Here is a 14106-nt window from a genome sequence, read left to right as displayed (position 1 = left end):
GCAGAGAAATTAAGAAATGCTTAAAGGTAATTTGTTCAAAGTTTTTGTCAATGGTGGTCCTGGGATGAAGACATTGAAATATGTTTCTAAATAAATTACTAAATATATATATATATGTATATATATTTAGAAAGATACTAGAGGCATGTGGGATAAAATGAAATGGAAGAATACATATAGGAGCTATCTTTTAAATATATAAGATCATAAAATCTGACTTGAAAATCCAATATATTAAGCCAATGACCTGATTATGGAAATAGAAATAGAAATAGAAATAGAAATAGAAATAGAAATGGAAATGAAAATAGAAATAGAATTAGAAATAGCTAGTACAAGATTTTCAGTACTGGTACTTAGCACTTAGTGCAGCACCAGGCACATAGTAGGCACTTAATAAATGCTTGTAAATTGATTCAATAGGCCTGTGATTTCATTATATTATGTGATTGATCAAATATGAATGAATGAATGAATGAATGAATGAATGAATGAGAATGCCAAAACAGGTTATGTCCTATGGGACATAAACTTAAGAAAATCACTCCTCCCAGAGGAAACTACCAAGCAGTTTATAGAGTAATCAATTTGTCAATCAAAAATAAATTCCCTAGTTGACAAAAATTATTCTCAATTTCAGTAAAAATGTTAAGGCATTAATTGTTTTGGAAAAGGGTCATGTAACAAGCCACTCTTAAGGCAGTAGCTTCCAAATGGAACACCCTAGGTCCGTTAATTTGTGGCCCTGAACCCTTTGTCTGCCTCAGTATTTTGAAAAGATCCCCACCACAAGATCAAAGTCCTTGAACTTTGTAGTCTCATGCATGCTGCCATCTTGCACAGGATTTAGAGGCAACAATTTAATCAAACCTCAATTCAGCTCCCACGTAATATGCCATCATGCTAAGGGATGTTATTTATCAAAGCAGGATAATTCCTAATTTGTTAAATTCTCTCTATATTTAAGCTAATAGGTTTTCCTGAAATTTTCAAAACAAATGACTTAAAATCTAGACTACTTTTTATATGGTCTTCTGTCACAGAGCTTTGTTCCATTACTATATGATATTAATATATTTTGTCATGGATCACTCTACATTGTGTAGCACTTGCTATTGAATTTTCTTTTTTTATTTTTGAAATTCTTTTAAAAATATGTTCATTCTTGCATCTTGATGAGACTACTGACATACAATAGACTTTAGCATTCTTTTGATGATGCACTGTCCATTAATTGTCTATATACTTATAAAGTTAACATATACTCTGGTTTTCAACATGCTTCTGTTATTAATTTCTGGAGATGTTTTTATAGTATGTCTTCATTTCCAGAGGCAGGTTTCTAATGTTTTACAGTATATAAATGATATGTAAGCAGATCATCTGGAGGTCCAGTCCATAGAATTATCTTGAAAAGAAAAAGAATATAATCCTCCCCCTCACCCCAAATCACCTCAGGATTTATACAGTTTTCACATGTAATATAAAGGAATTCAAATAATTAGCAGTATATAACAAAATATATTAGTGTAAAATGCAGCATAAAAGTGAAATGGTAAATAATATGATAGAAAATATGACAAAGAAATCCAACAACTCATCTGATTTCTGGTCTTATAAATATCATGATTCTTTATTTCTAAAATAAGAAATCTTGGGCAAATATTTCTAATAAATAAAAAATGGTGCTTTTAAAATTCAACCATCATTTTTTTTCTTCTTCATTATCTTTAACAGAGGCAAGTTCAGAAACATGCCTCAAATAATTTTACATACCTTGTCAGTATTTAAGCATTTATAAGATATCCTTCATATTCAATATAGTCAAATTGTACTTTAGAGGGGTGCTTTCAGGCTATATAACTAATCTTTGGAAGAAAATTATACTTTTAATGCATATAAGAAATAGCTAAATTATTTATTATTATAGTCTTACAAATATTCTATCTATTTATAGACCTACTGAAAGTGGGGTTCTTGGTTTAAAAAGAATATGCTCTTTGAAGTATGGGAGTGGAGACCTATTGTCCTACCAGTTTCATAAAGCTTCTTCACACCACTATATCCTTCATAAATCACCTACATAATTTTCATTTATCACTAGCATCCCTTGGGAATGGAGGAAATCTGAGATTGGTGAAGAGACAGCAAAAATTTTCTAAGGCCTGGCAAAAAGGAATTAAGCATGCTCTTACATTCTTACTATGGAAGGGATCTCAACCTTTCAAAATTTGCTTTCTTGAGAAACATTCATTTGTTTTCTAGCCCTCTTGATATTTTAGAACTACAATAAAACAGTGGCACTTTATGATTGCTGTAATAAATGCAAAGGGATATTATAATGGAACATTTATTACATATTACATATGAAAAAGGCATTCAATGTATATGTAACAAAAAACAAAAGTTTTGGTGATGTCATTGCAACCTTAAAAGAGGAGAAGGGAAGGGAAGAGGAAACTTAGAATCATATCAAATGTCAAAAAGGTAGAGATACCCCCCAAATAAATCTAGAATCTTATGAATGCATTGAGGGGGTTTTAAGTTTACTGATCCATATATCAGTGCCCATATCCAAGAATCTAGGCATAAGGAACACTAGGCAAGGATAAGGACATATGAGAAGACATGGGCCACAAATAATCCAATTTATATGGGGCATGTTATGTCACAGAAGGTAATATTAGCTAAGATTGGGAAGACAACATGAAAGGTTTAGAAAAGGGATTGATTGCAACTAGGGAAACTCTGGAGAGGAAAGAGTATTAAGATAATTTATAGGAATTATAAATTAGGGAGTCACCTACAAATGCTCAAAATACTCAAATGGATCTACATTCCCATTATTATGGCTATTGTTTCCAACCATGTGCCATAGCACAAACATGCCTGCCAATCTTGTGCCACATCTTGTGCATGTCAAAAGTTCACCACAGAGCATCCATCCAAGAGAAGAGAACTTCCTCTTTTTCTCTTGACATCATGAGGATACCAGTGGAACGCACAAAGCTCTCCAACAGCTATCCTGTACTCTGACCATGTAATCAATCTTTGTCACTCATATATCCTATTTTTCTCTTTGTAATTTCTTGGCTGTAATGAGTCAAAGTCTGTTTATATCTGGCATGTATCTTTTCATTGCCTTTCCTATACTTACAATTCCTTGTAAACTGCAAAGTTCTATGATGAGCAACCTGAAAATAACACCAGAAGAAGGTTGGTATTAAAAATGGTCTTTTGTAATATGGAGAAGTTTGGTGTTATTTAAAAACTTTGCAATTTACTAATGGCAATTCAGTGTACTCTCTCTGTGCCTATTCAATGCTAGTCCTAATCTACTATCCAGTTATATTGTCTGTTACATACAATATGCACATATATATGTCTACATATATTTATGTGTATAAATATCCACATTTGATGTATAATGATGAACAGACTTTCAGGTTATCTATTCAGCTGCTGCATGTCTGGGCAGTAAATATTCTTCATCCACTTGGTTTTTCCTTGTGAATTGCTAGGTCAAACTTTTGTGAATGATTATGGATCTCATTTAGGAAGTTCTATAAAGTTTTAGAATTTATAAGGAACATCTGGAGGTTCTTGATTAGGAAATCACCCATGTACTTGTGATGATTGAAATTGTGAGAGTTGATGAGATCGGGAGAGAAAGTATTGAGGAAAGAGAGTTTATTGAAACCTTGGTGGAAAAATCTCCCCATTTAAGGAGAATTTACAGTGAATAAATAAGAGAAAAATAAAAAGCTTTCTCTGCAGGAGTGAGGGACCAGTTGAGACCAGAGAACATGAATTTGTAGCATATATGGTCAGCACAATTTTGAGATTTCCTCTGACATCATTTGGCAGTTTGACAGTAAAGCCAAAGAGACTTTATATAAATATAAATATATAAATAAAACCACTAGGAATAACAGACAACATACAGATAAGTATCTATGAAATAGGGATCAATTCAAGCTACTATTTAGCACTATCTAGTGAACTACTTCTCACATACCTCTTCATAGTGGGAAGGTAACTGGATTCTCTAAGGTTATAACAACAGAGTAAACTCTAGCAAGATGTCTGCCTAGAAGGGCTTCTAGCATAGGTCTACTGATGGCATGGATGCCTGCCATCCAAGAACCAGCCTACCTAACCTCAAAGAGGTGCCTTCTCACTCCTCTAGCAGCAAAGTAATGACATTTTCAGCCATAGCAACATACAAGGATTATCAACCATGACACAGAGGGTTGAAATCTGAACTGCTGGCAAGAGAATGAGCAATGATGAAAATCACACATAGAAGATAATATACATTCAGTGGTTCTTTATATCTTGAAAAAAACACTTTTTCACTTATTCTATTTTTAAAGTGAATTTAATTGATTTTATTTCTTAGAATATGTATTTCTTGGTTAATAGCATGTGGAATAATACATGCCTGTTTTTCTTAGTTTTTCAATTCAAAGTCTGACATTGTCTGCCCTCCAAACTAACATAATAAGGTACTGCTAATATCAAGGTATAAGTTAAAGTGATAGCTGAAACAGAACAGACTTTTTAAGATGTATCCCAAAACCTCAGCCTTTTCCCTGATACATTCCTGCCTAAAGGAAACTTTGCTAAACTTTTTGTGAAAAATGTTAAGGTAGATACTGGCTTCTTAAGAGGCACCATTTGGCATTAGTTTTCCATTTTCTGCTTCCTATTGTCCTAGTGGCTCCAGACTGTCACAATTAGCCTAAAGGCCTGAAGATTCAGGAATCAGCAGAAACTGCTAATGGAATGCTGGAAGGATGGAAACAATTTATTGAATGACTAGGATGGGTGGAGAAAGAATTGGTCAGTTACCCAAAGCAATACTGCTTTTCTCTCTAACCCTTTTCCTTCTTGTTTGACTTTTCCTCTCATTAATTATTCCACTTCTCATCCCTTTGTAAATTCTAATTAAAGCCTTGACACAGAGTCATCCACTAATAGTTTGAATTACAAGTTAGTCTGTAGCCAGAGAAACCAACAAAATGTCAGTAAGCATGGCATGAGACACTGTCTGAAAAGTCCAGGAAATAAAAAACACCATAATCAGTGGCATTATTGTGGTTGGTTAGAGTTAATGGGAAAAGTAAAGTTTAAGACAAAATTTTATTTAATAAATTTAAATACATAAAAAACAATTTAATTTAAAAATGTTTTTAAATGCAAAATGGCCCTAAAGAAATCACCTAAAGCAGTGATTAGCACATTATTGTTCAGTCATTCAACTGTGTCCTACTCTTTGTGACCTTGTGGACCCATGAACTGTCCATAAAGTTTTCTTGACAAAGATCTAGCACTGTATTGACTGAGCCATCTAGCTCCCATATAATACCCAACATGTGTTAAATAAATATTTTTTGGATAAATTAATAATTTTTTCTCAATAAAATTGCACATTTTTCACAAATAAAAAAGAAATCACACTCTAGGTAATTAAGGTGCATTCGATCAGCCGTATCAATGCTTAATGAATTCATCATTAAATTTTATTGATCAACTAGTATGTACTGTTGAAAGTACCAAGAAGTTTATAATTTTCTCCCTAAATAGGGAGAAAAAAACCATACTCACATAAAAAGAGATTCTAATTATCAGATAAGTAGTGTAGTTAGTATATGTTGTGAGAGTTCAAAAAATCAGCATAGGTCAAGGAAGTTTTCATGAGAAGAAGCACAGTTATGCTCCCAAGAGGGGAAGCAGGACTCCTCTGGATTATAGTAACAGGAAGACAGATTTCAACTTCACATGAGGAAGAAATTTCTAACAATTAGAGCTGACCAAAATTGGAAAGGGCTACCCCATGGGGTAATGAATTTCCTGTAACTGGAAGTTTTCAAGTAGAAGTTGGATGACCATTTGTTAGGGGTATATTAGAAGGTAATCCTACATTGAGGAGGGGACTGGACAGCGTAATTTACAGACTCCTTTTGAGCTCTGGGATTCTTTTGCTCTATAACTAGCATTTGAAATGCCTGTGAAAGCATTCCACAAGTGAAATTGTATTAACAAGGCAGAGATGGGAATATAGAGTAAATACTGAAAGAACTTTATGTCGGCTGAAATGACTGGTATGGAGGGAAGCAGTAAGAGGCAAAGAATCATAAAATCAAAGAAGTTATTAGGGTCAAAGAGTGACTGACCTTGAGTGCCAGACTTTAAAAATTGGACCTTCATCTTGTAGGCAATGAAGTACCAATAGCTTATCAGAGAAGAATGATATATTTCCTAATCAGGACCCATGAGTGACGACAGTTCTAAATAATGCATCTATATCAAAATTATTCTCTGTTGCTCATAAAGGATGACATTAAGAGTGAAAAATAGAGTTCTGAACACAATAAAGGTCTGCACCTAATACTTAGCTGGATGTCATAGTTAGTATTAAATCTCCAAAAATCTTTTCATATTTTCAAGTGTTTTTTTTTGGGGGGGGGGGGGAAGACATGGGCAGAAGGAAGCTATGTGAGACTAAAGCCTTCTGGTATGGCAAGGTAAGTTGTCAGTTCTGGATAGAAACAGGTAGCACAGCAGATGAAACACTAGACCTAGAGTCAAGAGGGCCTGTGTTTAAATCCAGACTCAGATACTTACTACTTCCTTGTTCCTGTGCAAGTCATTTAACCTCTGTCTGTCTCAGTTTCCTCAACTATAAAATATAGAAAATAATAGCACCTAATTCCCAGAATTGTGAGGATCAAGTGAGATTGTTTTAGTAAAAAGCATTTAGCTTAGTGCCTGGAACATAAAAAGCACCACATAAATTCTTTTTCTCTTCTCCTTTTGCCTCTATTCCTGTTCTGATCATAAATAGTTATAACAAGGAATTTGTGGGCTAAGAATAAGATCTGAAAATGGTACCTTGGATAAACAATAGTAATCATCTGAGCTAAGAGAATTGGGGAAGTAGGACGCTGCCCTTCCTGGCAGGGAGACAAAAAAATGAGATTGTCCAATTGCTGGGGGTGGGTCTTTTTAAATATTGGGGGTGTTAGAAAAAGCAAGCTAGGAAGAGGAAGAAGTTAACCCTAGACCATTGTCTGGTAGCTTCCTGTTTTAATTAATTTTCTTGCTAACTTCTTAACTTTTAACTAATTTTCTTACTAACTTGAAGGACTTCATGTACTTTCAGCCCCCTCAAAACTGAGGCCCTGAAGCAAAGCACTTGTTGCTACATCAAGTTAAATCTCTAACCAAAACTCCTACCTGTTCCTGCTTCCTCTGTGCTAGAAACTGAACTATATTTAAAAATGTGTCTCCTTGGATATCACTCCTAGCCCTTGACGTAGATGCCTTAGAATCCTGCCCACTTTCTTTCATAGGATGTCCTCGTTCTCTGAACTCATAGTATTCTAGTTTGTTCACTGTCCCAGCCCCTTAAAATATATTGCCTTTAAAAGAAAATACAGTAAGTAGAAATTATTTGTCACCATCTAGATTCTCCCCTTATTATCATTCTGCTTCTTTTCTGTGCTGTTTTTAATTTTTTAATTATTTTTTGTTAAAAAAAATCTTGACTATCTACTGGCCCATATGTTCTTCTGTGGTCCAAAAATCCTTCCAGTTTTGATACTCGGGTTCTTCTGACAACAGCCCAGGAAAAAATCTTTATATACACTATGATGCAATAATTTTGTCCTCACTGACAAAGAGGCATTTTCTATTTTCTATTATTATATTGCAAAGCATGTTTCCCATTATGAGCATGGATTCTAAAAGACTTCTCTGGAGAGTGGGAAGGGACCCTGGAAATTAGTCATCAATCTAAGAATACAGGGAAATGGGTAGGCATGATATTTTGAGCCTTGCTTACACATTGAATGAAGAGCCTAGAGGATCAGGGGTCTTGAATGTAAAGTTTTGAGTTTAAAAGTTATGGTTAGGAAATGGTGAACTATTGAAAGATTTTGAGCAGAATGATATTATCGGAGGTATGTTTTAGAATGACTATACTGGCAAAGGTATGCAGAATAGATTGGACCATGCATGAAATGGAGTCAGGGAAATTACTTAACATCCTATGTTAAGTGTAGACAAGAAGTAATAAGGATATGAACTATAGCATGGGTTCTACTTTAGTTCATATAGGAATGGAATTTATCAGAATGCAAAGGAGAGGATGAATGGAAGGTCTATCTCAGAATCAGTCAGCAGTGTTTGCCATTCAATTGCCAGTGAGCAAGAGGGAAGGCTTAGAAAGGAGCCAAGGTTTTGAAAATGTAAAAATAGAAGGATTTCATTGTTATAAGCTGAAATAGGGAAAGTCAAAGGAGAAACAGGTTTGGGGGAAAGGTGAATTGAGTTTGGGATATATTGAGTTTTAGGTGGGAGCAGGACATCTAAGTAGAGATTTCCTATGAATAATTTGGAACTGTGGGTCTGGAGTTCAGAAGAGAAGATTTGAGAGTTAAATCCATAGATTTGAAAGTTAAAATCAGGGGAGTGGAAGAAATAAGGAAAAGAGTACAGAAGGAGGAAAAAAAGAGGGGGCAGAAAGATTAAGGAACTTCTGCTGAGCCCACAAGGTCTGGAACACCAGGTGCCCAATCCCAGACCTGTAACAGTTTAGACTAGGTTCAGCCCCAGGGAGTTTGGCTCTAATGAGAATTTTTTCATGTTTTTTTTGTTTATTTGCTTTTGTTTTTGTTTTAATATGTTTTAGTTCACTAAACTAAACTTGCCTATGTTCTAGGTTCAAATTTATTTATAGTTTAGGCAGTGTCTTGCATCTAGGGTTTCTCCAGAAAAAAAAAGGGATAAAAAAGTGTATACTATGTGAGTCAGCTACAAACAGGTAATTTATTCTTACATACAAAAGAAATGGTAATCATAAAAGATGTACAGAATTACTTAAAATGGAATCCATTAACAACTTATAACCTATGACTTGTTGGGATGCTGATACTTAAACCTCATCAAAAACTTAAGTAGTTGGCTAAGCATTAGTGGTACAAAGAAAAACAAAAACATTTCCTGTTTTCAGAGTTCACAATCTAATGAAGGAGACAACATGCAAGCAATTGTGCAGAACAAGATATATGCAAGATAAATTATAGATAACTAACATTAAGGAAGACCAGGAAAGGCTTTTTGGCAAGGATGATAGACTAGCCAAGGTTTGAAGAAAGATAGAAAGCAGAGATGAGGAAGGAAAGAATTCTAGACATGAAGGATAGCCAATGAAAGCAACTGAAGCTGGGGAATGGAGTATCTTGTATAAGGATACAAATGTCCCTTGATCATAGATATAGGAGGGAAGGAATTAAGGTGTAAAAAGTCAGTAAAGATAGGAAGGAAATAATTTACAAATAATTTTAAAAGCCAAACAGAGGAATAAATATTTGATCCTAGAAGTCATGGGGAGTCACTGGAGGCCATCATATAAAAAAGTGGCATGATCAGACCTGTATACAGGAAGATCACTCTGATAGCTAGCTGAGTGTATAATAGACTGGTGTGGGCAGAGACAGATGATATTGCAATAGTCTAAATGTGAGGAGATAAGGACATGCATCTGAATAATGACAGCCTCAGAAGAGGGAAGGGAACAGATTAGAGGTTTTGCAAAGATACAATTGACATGCCTGGGCAACAGAGTAGATATGACGATATAGGAGGGGGTAGAAAGAGTCAAGAGTAGAGGATGACTCTTAGCTTGTGAGCCTGAGTGACTGAGAGGAGAGTGATGCATTCAACACTAGTAGAGAAATTAGGAAGAAGGGAGACTTTGGGAAGAAAGATAATGAGTTTAAATATCCACAGTTGTTATATATATATATATATATATGTATATATATATGGAAATATATATATATCTTATATCCAATGAAATACACTTTTGGAAATAGCTTTCCAGGGCAAATTAAATCACCATGATTCAATAAATCAAAAGACATTTATTAAATATCTATTATGTGCAAGGCACTGTGTTAGATTCTGGAATGCAAGTACAAATAATGAAATCAAAAATAATTATTACAAGGAGATTACATTCGAATAGAGAGGTGCTTATCTTGTACATGTAGCATAAATATATAGGGAATAAATGTAAATATATATGAAGTAATTAAATATATGGTATTTTGGGAGGAAGGACACTAACAATAAGGGGGATCAGGAAAGGTTTTAGGTAAAAGATGGTACTGAACTACATTTTAAAGGAAGAGAATGACTCTATGATGTAGAAGACACTTCTGTTCAGAAATATGCCATAGTGATTCTAAGATCATGGGGAGAGGAGATGGAGTGTTAGGTAAGAGGAACAGAGATATCATTTTACCTGGATCACAGAGTACAAGGAGGAGAATAGTGTATAATTAGGCTGGAAAGATGGCTAAAAGCCAGATTGTGAAGAGATTTACATTTAATTATTTTATTTTTTATCAATTACATATAACAAAAACTTTTAACATATTTTTTTAATTTTTGAGATCCAAATTCTTTCCTTCTATCTCTCCTCTACCTCTCCTTGAGAAAACAAGCAATTTGATATAGATTATACGTGTACAATCATACAAAATATTTCCATTTTAGACATGTTGCAAAAGAAAATGCAGGAAAAAAACAAATAAGAAAAATAAAAATTATTTTTTAAAAGTTTGCTTCAATCTGCATTCAGATTCTATCTGTTCTTTCTCTGGAGATGGATACTATGTTTCATCATTTTGGATGATTGTGTTGCTAAGAATAGCTAAATCCTTCACAGTTGTTACTATGTACAGTATTCTTGATCTGCTCATTTTACTTTGCTTTAGTTTATGTAAGTCTTCCAAGGTTTTTTTTGAGGATCTTGTTAATCATTCCTTATATCACAGTAGTATTCCATTACAATAATATGCTCCAATTTGTTCATTTGTTCCCTAATTGATGGGCATCCCCTCCATTTTCTTTTTTGTTTTTTTTTTAACCCATATGGTCTGTCTTAGAATCAATATTGTTTATGGGTTCCAAGGCAGAAAAGTGGTAAGGGCTAGGCAATGACGGTTAAGTGTCTTGCCCAGGGTCACACAGCTAGGAAGTGTCTGAGGTCAGATTTGAACCTACCACCTCCCATCTCTAGGTCTGACTTTCAATCCACCAAGCCACTCAGCTGCCCCCATTCTCTTAATTTTCAATTCTTTTCCCCCACAAAAAGAGTTGCTATAGTTTTGTATGCTTAGGTCATTTTCTTTTTTCTTTGATCTCTTTGGAGTGCAGTTCTAGTAGTGGCATTTCTAGGTGAAAGGGCTTTAAAAGCTTAAATAGATCAGTTTCTACTTTTTTCCCAGAGGCAACAGGGAACCACTGGAGGCATCAAACAATGGCAAAAGGCAAGCAACTGCAGGTCTAGAAAAACTTATTTTTATCCTCTTTCTACTTATGAGAGGAATAGTTTGATAAGTGATGTAGTAATGCCTGTTTTCATTTTAAATAGTTTACTATGTACATTGGGCATAATATTTGACTTTGCTTGTCTTGCTAAGAACAAATGAGAAATATAAGGGGGAAGAGTCAGAACATTTTGTTTTGCATCTTTCCACATTTCGATGTTTCAACATTCTGAGTCAAGAGGAATAGTACTTTGTTTTCCCAGGAGGACAAAGTTGTCAGTGTAATTCTATCCCCAACGTTCAATGGGTAATGTCAAGTGATTCCAAAACTGTTCTATTCATGATCATGTTTCAGGAACAATGTACAGTTGTGCTTTTTGTAAGGGACACAGGCTGTGAGCGCAACTATGGGCTAATTCAAAATGCAGCTTTTATTCAAGTCTTCTTCAGGATCATTTGAAAAATGACGTTTGTGTTTTTTATTTGAATGCTCTCAATTTGGCTCAGGGAATGAAGAGTGAAGAAGGTATTTAGGAAAGGAGTCGAGTTAAGTGGAATTACCAGTCTATTGAGACAAAATGAAGACATATATTGTTCATCATCTGAGTAGAGGTCATAAGATTTTAAGATGGAAGAGACCTTAATGATTATTTAGTCCAAAGCCTACATTTTATAAGTATGGAAACAAGTCTAGAGAAGGAGAATAACTTGCTAATCACCCAACCAGAAAATGCAAAGCTACAATTCAAATTCTAAAGAGGGTATACTTCTTTACTTTCTTTTCATTATAGCATGATTCCTCTAGTATCAAACCAAATTTGATTAGCTCTAATAGCCCAGCCTACACCAAGTTCTTGTTACACAATCCCAGTTATGTTCTCTTATTCCTGGGTCAGTCTCACACAACAGCTGGCAATGAAGCAGTTATTTTGAAAGAAATGGAGGCTCTCTTGGACACATCTGATTTTTTAAGGACAAAGTAACCACACTTCACAAACCTCTGAGGATATGAGCAAAACCAAAATAGTCACTACCCTCAAACAGCTTCTACTATACATACTATTTGGATTCTATATCATTGGCAGTATCATAATCAGAATTAATAAATTTTGGAATTCTAATGCAAAAAAAAATCCTCCTCTTAGTAAGGCAGTCTTTGAGATGGTATGTCTCCATTTGGAAGCAAATTATAGGGAAAAGCTAGGAATAATATTTCTGATATCAGGATCTAGGATATTAACTATCTTAGGATAATGGTGTTACGATTCTTTGATATTGCATTATTCCAACAATTTCCTATTGCTAGATTGAATTCATTTAAGAATAAGTACTCCAATTTTGCATCCAGTAACAAAATTGAATTTGGAATGAGGAAATCCTTCCTTCTCAAATCTGTTACTAGAATCACATATAAAGATACTTAAATCAAGATGTTTGGAATGAATAAGATAGTAAGAAATGTACAGTATATGCATCATACTGTTATCCATAGAATATTCGAAAAACCAGAGGTAGGCCTCCAATGTTTTATTAAAGATTTCTGGAAATACCTACACAAGCATCACACAGGATGAGAAGACAAGGGTAGGTTGCAATCTAAACTAGTGGGAGTAGAACCCACACTGATGAAAACACAGTGGAATAAAAGTATTTAGAGAGATGTGATATCTAATCCTTCATTTCAATGTCTTTTTCTTGAGATCAGTGGATTTTATATAGCTAAAGAATCAAATGTAAAGATAAGTAATATGAGCAATGTTGGAAATGGGTCATACAGAATGGTTTTCTATACATCCTAGATTCATTGGGTAATTTTTAACTTTCTCCTTTAGTGTCAAGTAGACCCATATTATGGGATTTAACTATTACAGGAATATGAAGGATTCTGTGGTCATGTGGAGAATCCCAAAGTAGGAACTGTCTACTGCAAGCAGATTGTAACTTGTCTATAACTTGGGTCTTGAGATTGTTGCTTGGTGCTCACAGAGGTTAAAGGACTTGCCTCTGGTCACTCACTAAGTGTCAAAGGTGTTATTTAAATCCAGTTCTTCCTGATTTCTGGTCAACCATTCTATCCATTAAAACACATTGCATCTCTGGTGGTTACATAGGACCTAATGTCTAAGTTGAAAGGGCATAGAAGATGTAAGAAGAAGACCATTATTCTTAGTTAAAGCCATATTCCCTTGTGTTAGACAGCATGGTTTTACTTTTATTCTGCCACATGTTCTGGATCAATTTTATTATATAACTTACTTTATTATAATATTATAATATATATAAATTTTAAAACTATACTTACCTTCACATATAATACAAAAGGAAATCCAAGACTGACATTTCCCACAAGTAATGCCCTTTTAGAGATATTTATTAGGGCTAACAACCCTAAGCATCAGTTTCTAATTTGAAGAGTTTTATTTATAAAAGAGTTAGATAGATGATCTATAATGCCCCATCTATTCCTAAGACCTTTGTAATTTAAAGTCTATTTTTTCCATGAAAATTGTACATTTCCATTATATTGTTTCACAATTAATATTATTAGGCTTCACATTGAACTGATGAACTTTTGATAAAATTAAGCCCAGAGCAGGAACAAATGATGCTTGGAGCACATATTCTTATTTTTCTATGTAAATAGGATAAAATATCCTTAATGACCAATGCTCCTTAAATTCTTTAATGCAAGACTGTGAAATATAAAGAGTTTGGGATGAGAACTGGGAATGGGAAACATTGGAAATGTGGAAGAAAATAT

The sequence above is a fragment of the Monodelphis domestica genome, chromosome 2 (genome assembly GCF_027887165.1).
Source record: "Monodelphis domestica isolate mMonDom1 chromosome 2, mMonDom1.pri, whole genome shotgun sequence".
NCBI classification, from domain to species: Eukaryota; Metazoa; Chordata; class Mammalia; order Didelphimorphia; family Didelphidae; genus Monodelphis; species Monodelphis domestica.
Note: the sequence above shows the minus strand (reverse complement) of the source record.